Here is an 18,747-nt window from a genome sequence, read left to right on the forward strand (position 1 = left end):
TCTATGTTTCCCGTTCTTACATTTCGTTTTTGCGTCTTTTACTTTAGGTTTTGTACACCAGCTTGAAACAGCTGAAAACACAATATTTTTGGTTATGGAAAATATTGTTGCGCCACAGAAGCAGTATGTCCCGCCTACTTTGATCTCTACATGTTCCAATTGTCATGATATTGTAAATTAGGTTAAGTGTTTTTCTGTTGGTTCCTCAGTTGTTGTATGGCCCTGATATGTACACCTATGTGTGAACTGAACTGGAGTTAAGTTATAACACTTTAGTTACTGTTTATCTACAATAAACATCCTGAAGAGAGAAGGTGATTTTTGGAGCTTCTTCCCACGCCATCTACATATTAGAAGGTCTATGGCGCTACAACAGTACAGTTGTAGCGCTATAGACAGTACAGTAACTTAGTTCAGTTAGGTAGCTAACAGTCAACAGTCATCTAATGTTTTTCCTCATAATCCTGGACTATCGGACCACCATTTTATTACGTTTGCAATTGCAACAAATAATCTGCTCAGACCCCAACCAAGGAACATTAAAAGTCGTGCTATAAATTCACAGACAAAACAAAGATTCCTTGATTTCCTTCCAGATTCCCTCTGTCTACCCAAGGACGCCAGAGGACAAAAATCAGGTAACCACCTAACTGAGGAACTCAATTTAACCTTTCGCAATACCCTAGATGCAGTTGAATCCCTAAAAACTAAAAACGTTTCTCATAAGAAACTAGCTCCCTGGTACACAGAAAATACCCGAGCTCTGAAGCAAGCTTCCAGAAAATTGGAACGGAAATGGCGCCACACCAAACTGGAAGACCGTGCAGTACCGAAGAGCCCTTACTGCTGCTCGATCATCCTATTTTTCTAACTTAATTGAGGAAAATAAGAACTATCCAAAATTCCTTTTTGATACTGTCGCAAAGCTAACTAAAAAGCAGCATTCCCCAAGAGAGGATGGCTTTCACTTTAGCAGTGATAAATTCATGAACTTCTTTGAGGAAAAGATCATGATTATTAGAAAGCAAATTACGGACTCCTCTTTAAATCTGCATATTCCTTCAAAGCTCAGTTGCCCTGAGTCTGCACAACTCTGCCAGGACCTAGGATCAAGAGAGACGCTCAAGTGTTTTAGTACTATATCTCTTGACACAATGATCAAAATAATCATGGCCTCTAAACCTTCAAGCTGCATACTGGACCCTATTCCAACTAACTACTGAAAGAGCTGCTTCCTGTGCTTGGCCCTCCTATGTTGAACATAATAAACGGCTCTCTATCCACCGGATGTGTACCAAACTTACTAAAAGTGGCAGTAATAAAGCCTCTCTTGAAAAAGCCAAACCTTGACCCAGAAAATATAAAAAACTATCGGCCATTAACGAATCTTCCATTCCTCTCAAAAATTTTAGAAAAGGCTGTTGCGCAGCAACTCACTGCCTTCCTGAAGACAAACAATGTATACGAAATGCTTCAGTCTGGTTTTAGACCCCATCATAGCACTGAGACTGCACTTGTGAAGGTGGTAAATTACCTTTTAATGGCATCAGACTGAGGCTCTGCATCTGTCCTCGTGCTCCTAGACCTTAGTGCTGCTTTTGATACCATCGATCACCACATTCTTTTGGAGAGATTGGAAACCCAAATTGGTCTACAAGTTCTGGCCTGGTTTAGATCTTATCTGTCGGAAAGATATCAGTTTGTCTCTGTGAATGGTTTGTCCTCTGACAAATCAACTGTAAATGTCGGTGTTCCTCAAGGTTCCGTTTTAGGACCACTATTGTTTTCACTATATATTTGACCTCTTGGGGATGTCATTCGAAAACATAATGTTTTTTCCATCTACGTAACAATGCAAAAATCAGAAACTTTCTGTCCAAAAATGATGCAGAAAAATTAATCCATGCTTTTGTCACTTCTAGGTTAGACTCCTGCAATGCTCTACTTTCCGGCTAACCGGATAAAGCACTAAATAAACTTCAGTTAGTGCTAAATACGGCTGCTAGAATCCTGACTAGAACCAAAAAATTTGATCATATTACTCCAGTGCTAGCCTCCCTACACTGGCTTCCTGTCAAAGCAAGGGCTGATTTCAAGATTTTCCTGCTAACCTACAAAGCATTACATGGGCTTGCTCCTACCTATCTCTCTGATTTGGTCCTGCCGTGCATACCTACACGTACGCTATGGTCACAAGACGCAGGCCTCCTAATTGTCCCTAGAATTTCTAAGCAAACAGCTGGAGGCAGGGCTTTCTCCTATAGAGCTCCATTTTTATGGAACAGTCTGCCTACCCATGTCAGAGACGCAAACTCGGTCTCAACCTTTAAGTCTTTAATGAAGACTCATCTCTTCAGTGGGTCATATGATTGAGTGTAGTCTGGCCCAGGAGTGGGAAGGTGAACGGAAAGGCTCTGGAGCAACAAACCGCCCTTGCTGTCTCTGCCTGGCCGGTTCCCCTCTTTCCACTGGGATTCTCTGCCTCTAACCCTATTACAGGGGCTGAGTCACTGGCTTACTGGGGCTCTCTCATACCGTCCCTGGGAGGGGTGCCTCACCTGAGTGGGTTGAGTCACTGATGTGATCATCCTGTCTGGGTTTCCCCCCCCCCCCCCCCCCCCCTGGGTTGTGCCGTGGCGACGATCTTTGTGGGCTATACTCAGCCTTGTCTCAGGATGGTAAGTTGGTGGTTGAAGATATCCCTCTAATGGTGTGGGGGCTGTGCTTTGGCAAAGTGGGTGGGGTTATATCCTTCCTGTTTGGCCCTGTCCGGGGGTGTCCTCGGATAGGGCCACAGTGTCTCCTGACCCCTCCTGTCTCAGCCTCCAGTATTTATGCTGCAGTAGTTTATGTGTCGGGGGGCTAGGGTCAGTTTGTTATATCTGGAGTACTTCTCCTGTCCTATTCGGTGTCCTGTGTGAATTTAAGTGTGCTCTCTCTAATTCTCTCTTTCTCTCTTTCTTTCTCTCTCTCGGAGGACCTGAGCCCTAGGACCATGCCTCAGGACTACCTGACATGATGACTCCTTGCTGTCCCCAGTCCACCTGGCCGTGCTGCTGCTCCAGTTTCAACTGTTCTGCCTTATTATTATTGGACCATGCTGGTCATTTATGAACATTTTAACATCTTGGCCATGTTCTGTTATAATCTCCACCCGGCACAGCCAGAAGAGGACTGGCCACCCCACATAGCCTGGTTCCTCTCTAGGTTTCTTCCTAGGTTTAGACCTTTCTAGGGAGTTTTTCCTAGCCACCGTGCTTCTACACCTGTATTGCTTGCTGTTTGGGGTTTTAGGCTGGGTTTCTGTACAGCACTTTGAGATATCAGCTGATGTACGAAGGGCTATTTAAATACATTTGATTTGATTTGATCTGAAGGGCCATCACCCTGCTGACAGCTCCAAGGTCTCAGCCCTCAACACCGGGCAGAGCCACCACACCTCTGCTGGCACCATGGTCCCTGACACTCGGCAGGGCCACCACCCTGCTGCCTGCTCAGAGTTCTCCATCCTCGAAACTGGGCAGAACAACCACCCTGCTGCCAACGCCAGGGGCCTCACCCTTGACACCGGGCAGAACCACCACTCCTCTGCTGGTATCAAGGGCCTCGACACAGGCACCACCAGACCTGTGCTTCAGCCAGCCAAGGGTGAAGAGAAGAAGCAGTGTGCCCTCACTAAACCTCCTGTGTGCATGGACATTCCTCATGAGCCACCCAAACTGTAGCAGTGGGCCAAACAGACACCCCACAAACCAGAGAACGAGCAGCTGGCATGGGGAAAACATTAGATCCACACCCAACACAAGTCCAGTCAGAGGGAAACACATGGACTTCCAGGTATGCAAACCAGCTTGTCACACCCTCATTCTTGGGTTAATCCACAACAAAACAGGGCTGAGGAAGAACGACAAAGACGCTAAAGGTGGTTGAGGAGTGTGCCCATCCATGCCAGCAGCAGCAAGACCTGCAGCAGATAAATAACCACAAAGTAGTTCAGGACTGTTACAATGTTTCCCAGTTACTGAGAAGTCAAGTCTTAAAAATACTATTATTCACACTGAAAATGCATGCCGCCTATATAGTACCACCGTATGAGTCATAATACCCATAAAACCTAGGGGTCAAACAAAGAAATAGTTCCAATCGTTTTTCCACTTTTTCCACTTTTTTCCACTCTACTTTGTTGCTAATTAGCATTTTCTAATCTGAGAGTAAATAGAGCTGTCACGATCATTATAAGGAGTGGACCAAGATGCAGCGTGGTATGTTTCCATAATAGAAATAGAAAACAAAAGAACAAGAACAAAACAAGAATAAAACAAACAAACGGTGAGGCTAATAATATGCCCACAGGCAACTATACATAGACAAGATCCCACAAAGCACAATGGAAAAATGGCTACCTAAATATGATCCCCAGTCAGAGACAATGATAAACAGCTGCCTCTGATTGGGAACCATACTAGGCCAACATAGAAATATAATTCACCTAGATAACCCACCCTTAAATCACACCCCAACCTAACCAACATAGAGAATAAAAGCTCTCTATGGTCAGGGAGTGACAGTACCCCACCCCAAAGGTGCAGACTATGGCCGCAAAACCGGACTCAATAGGAGAGGGTCAGGGTGGGCATCTACCGTCGGGAGCGGCTCCGGTGTGGGGCGAAGTACCCACTCCACTCGTGGACACGTCATCGGAGGAACCGGACCGTGGCTCGTCGCCGGAAGAATCGGACCGTGGGTCATCGCCAGTGGAACCGGACCGCGGACCGTCGCCGGGGACTCCGGACCGTCGCCGGATGCTCTGGATTTTAAGTGTTTCTATAATTCCCTATGGTAAAATTGAATGGTGGAAAAACAATTGGAACCATTTCCCTGTTTGACCGCTAGGTTTTATGAGTATTATGACACCTCCACTGTGGGGCTCGATAGCGAGTGCCAAACACTGGCCACACATTCTGCAAGATTGATTGTCTATTCAAACAATTTAAAAGTGCTGCCTAGAGCCCACACTTCTATGCAAAAGAGAAATTGATGTTCAATATTTTGTTCATCAATACATGGTTGTGTTTCTATCTCCTGCCTTGGTATAGGACCTGAGATTAAATAAATAAAATACAATTTTATTTGGTCACATACACGTGTTTAGCAGATGTTATTGCGGGTGTAGCCAAATGCTTGTGCTTCTAGTTCCGACAGTGCAGCAAAATCTAACCAGTAATATCTAACAATTTCACAACAAATGCCTAATACACACAAATCTAAGTAAAGGAATGGAATTAAGAATGTATACATACATTTATGGACGAGCAATGTCAGAGTGGCATAGACAGTATAGAATAGTATAGATATAGATAGTATAGAATACAGTATATAGATATGAGATGAGTAATGCAATATATGTAAACATTATTAAAGTGACTAGTGTTCCATTAATTAAAGTGGCCAATGATTTGAAGTTTGTGTATGTAGGGAGCAGCCTCTCTGTGCTAGTGATGGCTATTTAACAGTCTGATGGCCTTGAGATAGAAGCTTCCCGGTGATGCCTTGTGCAGACTGCACCACCCTCTGGAGAGCCCTGTGGTTGTGGGGCTAAAATGTCACCCATATTCTCAAATATTTTAAATAGGCTACCGGTCTATTTACTTTCAAGCATGGTTGTCTATTGAATGAGCAATGGATAAATGGTAGCACAATATTTGTTGTGTAGCAGGAATAAACCAGTCATATCAGAAAAGGAGAGGCATGCCCTACAATATAATCAAGATTTAGGCCTATATAATAAAAGTAAAAGAAATATATTAGCCACATGCTGCTATGTGATCTCCCACCAATGACAAATGCATCCGTTTGAGCATTAGGCTTACATTTTAATGTTTTTATTTTACTACCATTATAATTCCTGTGCATCAAACACCTCCATTTTCACCAAAATAACAATATTTGCTTGCAATACAATTGACCATCCATTAGATCTTGTGTGTACACATGGTCTGAGATTTACGTGGAGATACATACATTTTCCCCTCAAGTTCCAAATGGCTAAATACCAACCTTTGCGGTAAAACTGGTGCATACAGCGTGTAGTTTTTTTTTGTGCTCACGCACCATTGATAATTGAGGCCCTGGCCTGCACCTGCCCTTAATCCTGAAAAAGCAGTGGCTCTTATGTAAACAGTATGGTAAGCACTTTTCTCACTTTTGTTTACGGGTGGGGAGGAGGAGAGGGTAGGCTACTCACAAAGACCCACTACTTAAAAGCATGTGAAGTTATCTACTTCCCTAGAAGACCCCTAGCTAGTAGCATTACATCAGAATCCAGTCTACATTCATTTGAATCAAGTCATTTTGCATGCTATGTTTTCACGATTTTGGAGGTGATAGAACAGTCCTTTAATTTGGTTGATTTTCCAATACCAAAAGCTGTGTTGTTGCTAATTTACTGTAATTTACTGTAGCTCTTCATGGCACATAGGTATCCTAATTGGGTTTAATTTTGTTGTCATAATGTGGACATTATACAGTAAATACTACAAAATGAATATTTTTTAACTCAACACATTTGTTTTGAGTTAGAATTTATGGTGGATTGAAACTCCATGATAGAGAAAATACGTTGGAGACATATATACTATCGTTCAAAAGTTTGGGGTCACTTAGACATTTCTTTGTTTTTTTAAAGAAAAGCACATTTCTGTCCATTAAGATAACATCAAATTGATCAGAAATACAGTGTAGACATAGTTAATGTTGTAAATGACTATTGTAGCTGAAAACAGCTGATTTTTTAAATGGAATATCTACATAGGCGTACAGAGGCCCATTATCAGCAACCATCACTCCTGTGTTCCAATGGCACGTTGTTAGCTAATCCAAGTTTATCATTTTAAAAGGGTAATTGATCATTAGAAAACCCTTTTGCAATTATGTTAGCATTGCTGGAAACTTGTGCTGATTAAAGAATAATTAAAACTGTCCTTCTTTAGACTAGTTGAGTATCTGGTGCAGATTCAATTACAGGCTCAAAATGGCCAGAAACAAAGAGCTTTCTTCTGAAACTCATCAGTCTTTTCTTGTTCTAAGAAATGAAGGCTATTCCATGCGAGAAATTGCCAAGAAACTGAAGATCTCGTACAACACTGTGTACTACTCCCTTCACAGAACAGTGCAAATTGGCTCTAACCAGAATAGAAAGAGGAGTGGGAGGCCCTGGTGCACAACTGAGCAAGAGGACAAGTACATAAGAGTGTCTAGTTTGAGAAACAGACGCCTCACAAGTCGTCAACTGGCAGCTTCATTAAATAGTACCTGCAAAACACCCGTCTCAACGTCAACAGTGAAGAGGTGACTCTGGGATGCTGGCCTTCAAGGCAGAGTTGCAAAGAAAAAGCCATATCTATGACTGGCTAATTAGAAATAAAATATTAATATGGGCAAAAGAACACAGACACTGGACAGAGGAACTCTGCCTAGAAGGCCAGCATCCCGGAGTCGTATCTTCACTGATGACGTTGAGACTGGTGTTATGCATTTGAAACTTTGAAAGTTTCTTCAAGTGCAGTCGCAAAACCCATCATGGCTCTCATGAGCACCGTCACAGGAAAGGAAGACAGAGTTACCTCTGCTGTATAGGATAAGTTCACTAGAGTTACTAGCCTCAGAAATTGTAGCCCAAATGAATGCTTCACAGAGTTCAATTAACAGACACATCTCAACATCAGCTGTTCAGAGGAGACGGTGTAAATCAGGCCTTCATGGTTGAATTGCTGCAAAGAAACCACTGCTAAAGGACACTAATAAGAAGAAGAGACTTTCGTGGGCCAAGAAACACGAGCAATGGACATTAGACCGGTGGAAATCTGTCCTTTGGTCTGATGAGTCCAAATGTAAGAATGTTGGTTCCAACCGCTGTGTCTTCGTGAGACGCAGAGTAGATGAACGGATGATGTCCGTATGTGTGGTCCCCACAGTGATACATGGATGAGGAGGTGTGATGGTGCTTTGCTGGTGACGCTGTCAGTGATTTATTTATAATTGAAGGCCCACTTAACCAGCATGGCTACCACAGCATTATGCAGCGATACGCCATCCCATCTGGTTTGCACTTAGCGAGACTATCATTTGTCTTTCAACAGGACAATGACCCAAAACACACCTCCAGGCTGTGTAAGAGCTATTTGACCAAGAAGGAGAGTGACCTAACCTCCACAATCACCTGACCTCAACCCAATGGAGATGGTTAGGATAAGTTGGACCGCAGAGTGAAGGAAAAGCAGCCAACAAGTGCTCAGCACATGTGGGAACTCCTTCAAGACTGTTGGAAAAGCATTCCAGGTGAAGCTGGTTGAGAGATTGTATTTGTCACATGTGCTAAATAGCCTACAACGGGTGTAAACTTGACCATGAAATGTTTGCTTATGTGCCCTTCCCAACCATGCAGGGTTTTTTTTATATCGAAAGACACATTACATGTTTTGTAAGGTCTGGGTTGAGCAAGTAAACAAGCAACTTCATAGCTTCAAACTGCCCTGTCCTACCACTATATCATATATATACTGAGTGTACAAAACATTCAGAACACCTGCTCTTTCCCTGACATAGACTGACCAGGTGAATCCAGGTGAAAGCTACAATCCCTTATTGATGTCACTTGTTAAATCCACTTCAATCAGTGTAGATGAAGGAGAGGAAACAGGTTAACAGAATCGATGGGTCCCCCGTGAGATGGTTGAGCTAACGTAGACTAATGCGATTAGCATGAGGATGTTAGTAACAAGAACATTTCCCAGGACATAGACATTTCTGATATTGGCATAAAGCTCAAATGATTGTTTATCTAACTGCACTGTCCAATTTACAGTAGCTATTACAGTGAAAGAATACCATGCTATTGTTTGAGGAGAGTGATCAGTTATGAACTTGAAAAGTTATTAATAAACCAATTAGGTACATTTGGGCAGTCTTAATACAACATTCTGCACAGAAATGCAATGGATCAGTCTAAAACTTTGCACGTACACTGCTGCCATCTAGTGGCAGAAATCCAAATTGCGCCTAAACTCCTAAGTCAATTTTTTAATTATTTTTATTTCACCTTTATTTAACCAGGTAGGCTAGTTGAGAACAAGTCCTCATTTGCAACTGCGACCTGGCCAAGATAAATTCGACACATACAACAACACAGAGTTACACATGGAATAAACAAAACATAGTCAATAATACAGTAGAACAAAAGAAAACAAAAAGTCTATTCAATGAGTGCAAATGAGGTAAGATTAGGGAGTTAAGGCAATCAATAGGCCATGGTGGCGAAGTAATTACAATATAGCAATTAAACACTGGAATGGTAGATGTGCAGAAGAGGAATGTGCAAGTAGAGATACTGGGGTGCAAAGGAGCAGGTGGCGAAGTAATTACAATATAGCAATTAAACACTGGAATGGTAGATGTGCAGAAGATGAATGTGCAAGTAGAGATACTGGGGTGCAAAATGAGGTAGGTAGATATATGGGCTATGTACAGGTGCAGTGATCTGTGAGCTGCTCTGACAGCAGGTGCTTAAAGCTAGTGAGGAAGATATGAGTCTCCAGCTTCAGAGATTTTTGCAGTTCGTTCCGGTCATTGGCAGCAGAGAACTGGAAGGAAAGACGACCAAAGGAGGAATTGGCTTTGGGGGTGACCAGTGAGATATACCTGCTGGAGCGCGTGCTATGAGTGGGTGCTGCTATGGTGACCAGTGAGCTGAGATAAGGCAGGGCTTTACCTAGTAGAGACTTGTAGATAACCTGTAGCCAGTGGGTTTGGCGACGCGTATGAAGTGAGGGCCAACCAACGAGAGCGTACAGGTCGCAATGGTGGGTAGTGTATGGGGCTTTGGTGACAAAACCGATAGCACTGTGATAGACTGCATCCAGTTTGTTGAGTAGAGTGTTGGAGGCTATTTTATAGATGACATCACCAAAGTCGAGGATCGGTAGGATGGTCAGTTTTACAAGGGCATGTTTGGCAGCATGAGTGAAGGATACTTTGTTGCGATATAGGAAGCCAATTCTAGATTTCATTTTGGATTGGAGATGCTTAATGTGAGTCTGGAAGGAGAGTTTACAGTCTAACCAGACACCTAGGTATTTGTAGTTGTCCACGTATTCTAAGTCAGAGCCGTCCAGAGTAGGGATGATGGACAGGCGAGCAGGTGCGGGCAGTGATTGGTTAAATAGCATGCATTTAGTTTCCCCTGCGTTTAAATGCAGTTGGAGGCCACGGAAGGAGAGTTGTAATTGCATTGAAGCTCATCTGGAGGTTAGTTAACACAGTGTCCAAAGAGGGGCCAGAAGTATACAGAATGGTGTCGTCTGCGAAGAGGTGTACCAGAGAATCACCAGCAGCAAGAGCAACATCATTGATGTATACAGAGAAGAGAGTCGACCCGAGGATTGAACCCTGTGGCACCCCCATAGAGACAGCCAGAGGTCCGGACAACAGGCCCTCCGATTTGACACACTGAACTCTATCAGAGAAGTAGTTGGTGAACCAGGCGAGGCAATCATTTGAGAAACCAAGGCTGTCGAGTCTGCCAATAAGAATGTGGTGATTGACAGAGTCGAAAGCCTTGGCCAGGTCGATGAATACGGCTGCACAGTAATGTCTCTTATAGATGGCGGTTATGATGTTGTTTAGGACCTTGAGCGTGGCTGAGGTGCACCCATGACCAGCTCTGAAACCAGATTGCATAGCAGAGAAGGTACGGTGGGATTCAAAATGGTCGGTAATCTGTTTGTTAACTTGACTTTCGAAGACATTAGAAAGACAGGGTAGGATAGACATCTGTAGCAGTTTGGGTCTAGAGTGTCACCCCCTCTTAGACGATACGAAAGAGAGGTTGAACAGTCTAGTAATAGGAGTTGCAACAATTTCGGCAGATAATTTTTAGAAAGAGAGGGTCCAGATTGTCTAGCCCAGCTGATTTGTAGGGGTCCAGATTTTGCAGCTCTTTCAGAACATCAGCTATCTGGATTTGGGTAAAGGAGAAATGGTGGGGGCTTTGGCGGGTTGCAGGGGAGGGTGCCGGGCAGTTGACCGGAGTAGAGGTAGCCAGGTGGAAAGCATGGCCAGCCTAGAGAAATGCTTATTGAAATTCTCAATTATCATGGATTTATCGGTGGTGGGGTAGTAGGTTCCAGGCGCACGGGTTTGGGTCAAGAACTGCAACGCTGCAGGGGTTTTTCAAGCTCAACAGTTTCCTGTCTGTGTGAAGAATGGCCTACTACACAAAGGACATCCAGACAACTTGACAAAACTGTGGGGGGGGGCTCAATGTTAATGCTAATTAATTACTTAAAAATCATACAATGTGATGTCCATCTCTCACAGTTGAAGTGTACATACTTTACATACTTTGTAAGTAGGAAAACCTGAAAAATCGGCAGAGTATCAAATACTTTTTCTCCCCACTGTATATCACTCCAGTGTTTAATTGCTAAATTGAAATTATTTCACCCCTGTGGCCTATTTATTGCCTTACCTCCCTTATCTTACCTAATTTGCACACACTGTATATAGATAGACCTTTTCTCTATTGTGTTATTAACTGTATGTTTGTTTATTCCATGCGTAACTCTTTGTTGTTGTTTGTGTCGCACTGCTTTGCTTTATCTTGGCCAGGTCACAGTTGTAAATGACAACTTGTTCTCAACTAGCCTACTTGGTAAATAAAGGTGATTTTTTTAAACTGCACTGTCCAATTTACAGTAGCTATTACAGTGAAAAAATACCATGCTATATGAACAGGGTGCACAACAACAAACCCCTGCTGTCTCAGGGGTTCAAAGACCAGCATCCCTGAGTTGCCTCTTCACTGTTGACGTTGTTACTGGTGTTTTGCTGGTACTATTTAATGAAGCTGCCAGTTGAGGACTTGTGAGGCGTTTGTTTCTCAAACTAGACACTAATGTACTTGTCCTCTTGCTCAGTTGTGCACCGGGGCCTCCCACTCCTCTTTCTATTCTGGTTAGAGCCAATTTGCGCTGTTCTGTGAAGGGAATAGTTCACAGCATTGTACAAGATCTTCAGTTTCTTGACAATTTCTCGCATGGAATAACCTTAATTTCTCAGAACAAGAATAGACTTATGAGTTTCAGAAGAAAGGCCTCTGTACGCCTATGTAGATATTCCATTAAAAATCTGCCATTTCCAGCTACAGTAGTCCTTTACAACATTAACAATGTCTACACTGTATTTCTGATCAATTTGATGTTATTTTAATGGACACTTTTTTTTGCTTTTCTTTCAAAAACAAGGACATTTCTAAGTGACTTTTGAACGGTAATGTGTCTCAAGTAAACAATATAAATGATTTAAATCAGACCTATTAGACAGGCTATTTTTTCAAGTAACCTCTTTTGATCTTTACATCCCAAAGGGAGCGTGGTTTATAATATACTGTAGAATTTAATTGATGAACAGATAGTTGATATTTTGCTTTGAAGTTTGTGGGCTTCCACTGTAGCTAAAAAAATTTTTCAGTAGACAGACTAACTAGACAATAGCTAGGTTTCCATCAAATGGGTGACAGTTTTTCGTGCTAATGTTCTAAAAATACACATAAAGAAAATACGCATATCTTCCCACCAGTAGTTCATAGTGTTTCCATCGCATTTTCAACTCTACCGATACACAACATGACCAAAAGTATGTGGATACCTGCTCGTCAAACATCTCATTCCAAAATCATGGGCATTAATATGGAGTTGGTTACCCCGTTGCTGCTATAACAGCCTCCACTCTTCTGGGAAGGCTTTCCCCTAGATGTTGGAACATTGCTGCGGGGACTTGCTTCCATTCAGCCACAAGAGCTTCAGTGAGATCGGGCACTGATGTTGGCGATTTGGCCTGGCTCACAGTCAGCGTTCCAATTAATCCCAAAGGTGTTCAATGGGGTTCAGGTCAGGGCTCTGTGCAGGCCAGTCAAGTTCTTCCACACCGATCTCGACAAATAATTTCTGTATGAACCTTGCTTTGTTCACGGGGGCATTGTAATACTGAAACAGGAAAAGGCCTTCTCCAAACTGTTGCCACAAAGTTGGAAGCACAGAGTCATCTAGAATGTCATTCTATGCTTTAGGGTTAAGAATTCCCTTCCCTGGTACTAAGGGGTCTATCCCAAACCATGAAAAACAGCCCCAGACCATATTTCCACTTCACAATAACAGCACTTATAGTTGACCGGGGCAGCTCTAGCAGGGCAGACATTTTAAGAACTGACTTGTTGGAAAGGTGGCATCCTATGACAGTGCCACATTGAAAGTCATTGTGTCTTCAGTAAGGTTGTTCTACTGCCAATGTTTGTCTATGGAGATTGCATGGTTGTGTGCTCGATTTTGTACACCTGTCAGCAACGGGTGTGGCTGAAATAGGTGAATCCACTCACTTGAAGGGGTGTCCACATACTTTTGTATATATAGTGTCGTTTTGTCACAATAACTGTTGCATTAAATAGAAACGTGCCTCTCTGGTATAGGCATGTGCACTCCAACAGCTTGCAGATACAGTAGGCTGTAGGGGTAGGCTAGTCTACATGATCTTGTGGGGGTAGGCTTGTCTACAATAATATTTGTCAAATGGCAGTCAAGCATCGATCATCATGTCACCAAAATCAAACCCTAGACATTTATTGGAAAAGAGCATCAAGCTCATCACCTTGCACTTTCACTACCCTGTGAAGTTCATCATTATTTATTTAATCTGTAGCCTCATAAACTGCATGGTTTCCCGAGTTGTAGTGGGAGGCAGACTCCAAGTTTACTTCCATATGATGGTTATTATATCAATATTTCCACATAAAGTTGTTTCCACCGCCATTTCTCGCATAATACATTTTACCGACAGAAAAAGATCCCATGTGTCCAATGAACAATATCTGTCTGCGTTTATAAAATGGTACCGAAACTTCGTGTTTCCATCACAGTTGTCGTGATTTGTTTTATATATATACACACACACACACACACACACACGTCTCAATATTTTTTGTATGTGCGCAGTCTTTTCAGACACGTCGCTCCTTTTCGGACAAAACTGGTTTATTCTCGTTAGACAAAAGCTATTAGGCTACCATTTATCCATCACTCATTTAATAGCCTAACCACCTGCTCAAAAGTAGAGATCCGGTAGCCTATTTAAAATATTTGAAAGGATGGGTTGGCTACAGTATTGCTCTGCGATAGTAGCCTATTTAAATTCAGAGCCTCTACCAAGGTAAGATATAGAAACACAATAATCTATTCACAAACAATTTGTATTTTCCATAGAAATGTGCTGTAGCATTTCCGTTTAAATTGTTCAAATAGACAATCAAACTAGCAGAATGCGAGGCCATTTAGCATGCATTATATTTTGAAAAGGTTACTTCAAAATATTAAAATGAGGTTTAAATACATGTGATCAAATTTGACACTGGCTTTAGAAACTGTCATAGTCCAGTTCCAACATCTCCAAATCATACAGCAAATTACGTTTACCCACGGAAATGCACAAGGTGGCTAATAACAGACCTCCATCCTATGCTAGCTTGCTACGGATGGCCCGGCTAGCTGTCTAAATCGCCGTGACCCCAACCAACCTCACTATTGCTGTTCTGGTTAGTGTTTATTGGCTTATTTCACTGTAGAGCCTCTAGTCCTGCTCACTATACCTTATCCAACCTATTAGTTCCACCACCCACACATGCGATGACATCTCCTGGTTTCAATGATGTTTCCAGAGACAATATCTCTCTCATCATCACTCAATACCTAGGTTTACCTCCACTGTATTCACATCCTACCATACCTTTGTCTGTACATTATACCTTGAAACTATGTTATCGCCCCCAGAAACCTCATTTTACTCTCTGTTCCAGACGTTCTAGACAACCAATTCTTATTGCTTTTAGCCGTACCCTTATTCTACTCTGTTCCTCTGGCGATGTAGAGGTGAATCCAGGCCCTGCAGTGCCTAGCTCCACTCCTATTCCCCAGGCGCTCTCTTTTGATGACTTCTGTAACCGTAATAGCCTTGGTTTCATGCATGTTAACATTAGAAGCCTCCTCCCTAAGTTTGTTTTATTCACTGCTTTAGCACACTCTGCCAACCCGGATGTTCTAGCTGTGTCTGAATCCTGGCTTAGGAAGACCACCAAAAATTCTGACATTTTCATCCCAAACTACAACATTTTCAGACAAGATAGAACTGCCAAAGGGGGCGGTGTTGCAATCTACTGCAAAGATAGCCTGCAGAGTTCTGTCCTACTATCCAGGTCTGTACCCAAACAATTTGAACTTCTACTTTTAAAAATCCACCTCTCTAAAAACAAGTCTCTCACCGTTGCCACCTGCTATAGACCACCCTCTGCCCCCAGCTGTGCTCTGGACACCATATGTGAACTGATTTCCCCCCATCTATCTTCAGAGCTCGTGCTGCTAGGCGACCTAAACCGGAACATGCTTAACACCCCAGCCGTCCTACTATCTAAGCTTGATGCCCTCAATCTCAGACAAATTATCAATGAACCTACCAGGTACCTCTCCAAAGCCTTAAACACGGGCACCCTCATAGATATCATCCTAACCAACTTGCCCTCTAAATACACCTCTGCTGTCTTCAACCAAGATCTCAGCGATCACTGCCTCATTGCCTGCATCCGTAATGGGTCAGCGGTCAAACGACCTCCACTCATCACTGTCAAACGCTCCCTGAAACACTTCAGCGAGCAGGCCTTTCTAATCGACCTGGCCGGGGTATCCTGGAAGGATATTGATCTCATCCCGTCAGTAGAGGATGCCTGGTTATTTTTTTTAAATGCCTTCCTAACCATCTTAAATAAGCATGCCCCATTCAAGAAATTTAGAACCAGGAACAGATATAGCCCTTGGTTCTCCCCAGACCTGACTGCCCTTAACCAACACAAACATCCTATGGCGTTCTGCAGTAGCATCGAACAGCCCCCGTGATATGCAGCTGTTCAGGGAAGCTAGAAACCATTATACACAGTTAGAAAAGCCAAGGCTAGCTTTTTCAAGCAGACATTTGCTTCCTGCAACACCAACTCAAAAAAGTTCTGGGACACTGTAAATGTTATGGTGAGTGAATGAGGACCCAAAAGCGAACTAACTTAAACAGAGCTTCTTTAATAACCAAACATAGGTAGGCTCAGATAGACCGGCAGATTCCGACAGGACAGGACAAGGTTACAGCAAACATGACGATAGTCTGGCTCAGGCATGAAACACAACAAACAAGAATCCGACAAGGACAGGAACAGAAACAGAGAGAGATATAGGGACCTAATCAGAGGGAAAAAGGGAACAGGTGGGAAACGGGGTGAATGGGTAGTTAGAGGAGACAAGGAACAGCTGGGGGAAAGCGGGGGAGAAAAGGTAACCTAACAACGACCAGCAGAGGGAGACAGGGTGAAGGGAAAGGACAGAGACAAGACACAACATGACAGTACATGACAGTACCCCCCCACTCACCGAGCGCCTCCTGGCGCACTCGAGGAGGAAACCTGGCGGCAACGGAGGAAATCCTCGATCAGCGCACGGTCCAGCACGTCCCGAGAGGGAACCCAACTCCTCTCCTCAGGACCGTACCCCTCCCAATCTACGAGGTACTGGTGACCACGGCCCCGAGGACGCATGTCCAAAATTCTACGGACCCTGTAGATGGGTGCGCCCTCGACAAGGATGGGGGGGGGGGGGGGAAGACGAGCGGGGGCGCGAAGGACGGGCTTGATGCAGGAGACATGGAAGACCGGGTGGACGCGACGAAGGTATCGCGGAAGAAGAAGTCGAACTGCGACAGGATTAATGACCCGAGAAATACGGAACGGACCAATGAACCGCGGGGTCAACTTGCGAGAAGCCGTCTTAAGGGGAAGGTTCTGAGTGGAGAGCCAAACTCTCTGACCGCGACAATATCTAGGACTCTTAGTTCTACGCTTATTAGCAGCCCTCACAGTCTGCGTCCTATAACGGCAAAGTGCAGACCTGACCCTCTTCCAGGTGCGCTCGCAACGTTGGACAAAAGCCTGAGCGGAGGGGACGCTGGACTCGGCGAACTGAGATGAGAACAGCGGAGGCTGGTACCCGAGGCTACTCTGAAAAGGAGATAGCCCGGTCGCAGACGAAGGAAGCGAGTTGTGGGCGTATTCTGCCCAGGGGAGCTGTTCTGACCAAGACGCAGGGTTACGAAAAGAAAGACTGCGTAAGATGCGACCAATAGTCTGATTGGCCCGTTCTGCTTGACCGTTAGACTGGGGGTGAAAGCCGGAAGAGAGACTGACGGAAGCCCCAATCAAACGGCAAAACTCCCTCCAAAATTGAGACGTGAATTGCGGACCTCTGTCCGAAACGACGTCTGACGGAAGGCCATGAATTCTGAAAACATTCTCGATGATGATTTGTGCCGTCTCTTTAGCAGAAGGAAGCTTAGCAAGGGGAATGAAATGAGCCGCCTTAGAGAACCTATCGACAACCGTAAGAATAACAGTCTTCCCCGCTGACGAAGGCAGTCCGGTGACAAAATCTAAGGCGATGTGAGACCACGGTCGAGAGGGAATAGGAAGCGGCCTGAGACGGCCGGCAGGAGGAGAGTTACCGGACTTAGTCTGCGCGCAGACCGAACAAGCAGCCACGAAACGACGCGTGTCATGCTCCCGGGTGGGCCACCAAAAACGCTGGCGAATGGAAGCAAGCGTACCCCGAACGCCAGGGTGGCCGGCTAACTTGGCAGAGTGAGCCCACTGAAGAACGGCCAGACGAGTAGGAACGGGAACGAAAAGAAGGTTCCTAGGACAAGCGCGCGGCGACGGAGTGTGAGTGAGCGCTTGTTTTACCTGCCTCTCAATTCCCCAGACAGTCAACCCGACAACACGCCCCTCAGGGAGAATCCCCTCGGGGTCAGTGGAGGCTACTGAAGAACTGAAGAGACGAGACAAAGCATCAGGCTTGGTGTTCTTAGAGCCCGGACGATAAGAAATCACGAACTCGAAACGAGCGAAAAACAGCGCCCAACGCGCCTGACGCGCATTAAGTCGTTTGGCAGAACGGATGTACTCAAGGTTCCTATGGTCAGTCCAAACGACAAAAGGAACGGTCGCCCCCTCCAACCACTGTCGCCATTCGCCTAGGGCTAACCGGATGGCGAGCAGTTCGCGGTTACCCACATCATAGTTACGTTCCGACGGCGACAGGCGATGAGAAAAATACGCGCATGGGTGGACCTTGTCGTCAGAGAGGGAGCGCTGAGAAAGGATGGCTCCCACGCCCACCTCTGACGCGTCAACCTCGACAACGAACTGTCTAGAGACGTCAGGTGTAACAAGGATAGGAGCGGATGTAAAACGATTCTTGAGGAGATCAAAAGCTCCCTGGGCGGAAACGGACCACTTAAAGCACGTCTTGACAGAAGTAAGGGCTGTGAGAGGAGCTGCCACCTGACCGAAATTACGGATGAAACGACGATAGAAGTTCGCGAAGCCGAGAAAGCCCTGCAGCTCGACGCGTGACTTAGGGACGGGCCAATCAATGACAGCTTGGACCTTAGCGGGATCCATCTTAATGCCTTCAGCGGAAATAACAGAACCGAGAAATGTGACGGAGGAGGCATGAAAAGTGCACTTCTCAGCCTTCACAAAAAGACAATTCTCTAAAAGGCGCTGGAGGACACGTCGAACGTGCTGAACATGAATCTGGAGTGACGGTGAAAAAA

The 18,747-nt window shown here is 44.5% G+C and overlaps 1 long non-coding RNA gene across 1 annotated transcript; it reads left to right on the forward strand.

Annotated features, from left to right (window-relative positions):
* The first annotated feature begins 594 nt into the window (after positions 1–594).
* On the forward strand, positions 595–5,139 carry LOC149979644 (uncharacterized). The gene is made up of 2 exons (XR_016484592.1): positions 595–638; positions 2,978–5,139. It is a non-coding gene; the product is annotated as an uncharacterized LOC149979644 (long non-coding RNA).
* The last annotated feature ends 13,608 nt before the right edge of the window (positions 5,140–18,747 follow it).

Source organism: Oncorhynchus mykiss, chromosome 11, assembly GCF_057628025.1.
Source record: "Oncorhynchus mykiss isolate SJ-2025 chromosome 11, ASM5762802v1, whole genome shotgun sequence".
Classification (NCBI taxonomy): domain Eukaryota; kingdom Metazoa; phylum Chordata; class Actinopteri; order Salmoniformes; family Salmonidae; genus Oncorhynchus; species Oncorhynchus mykiss.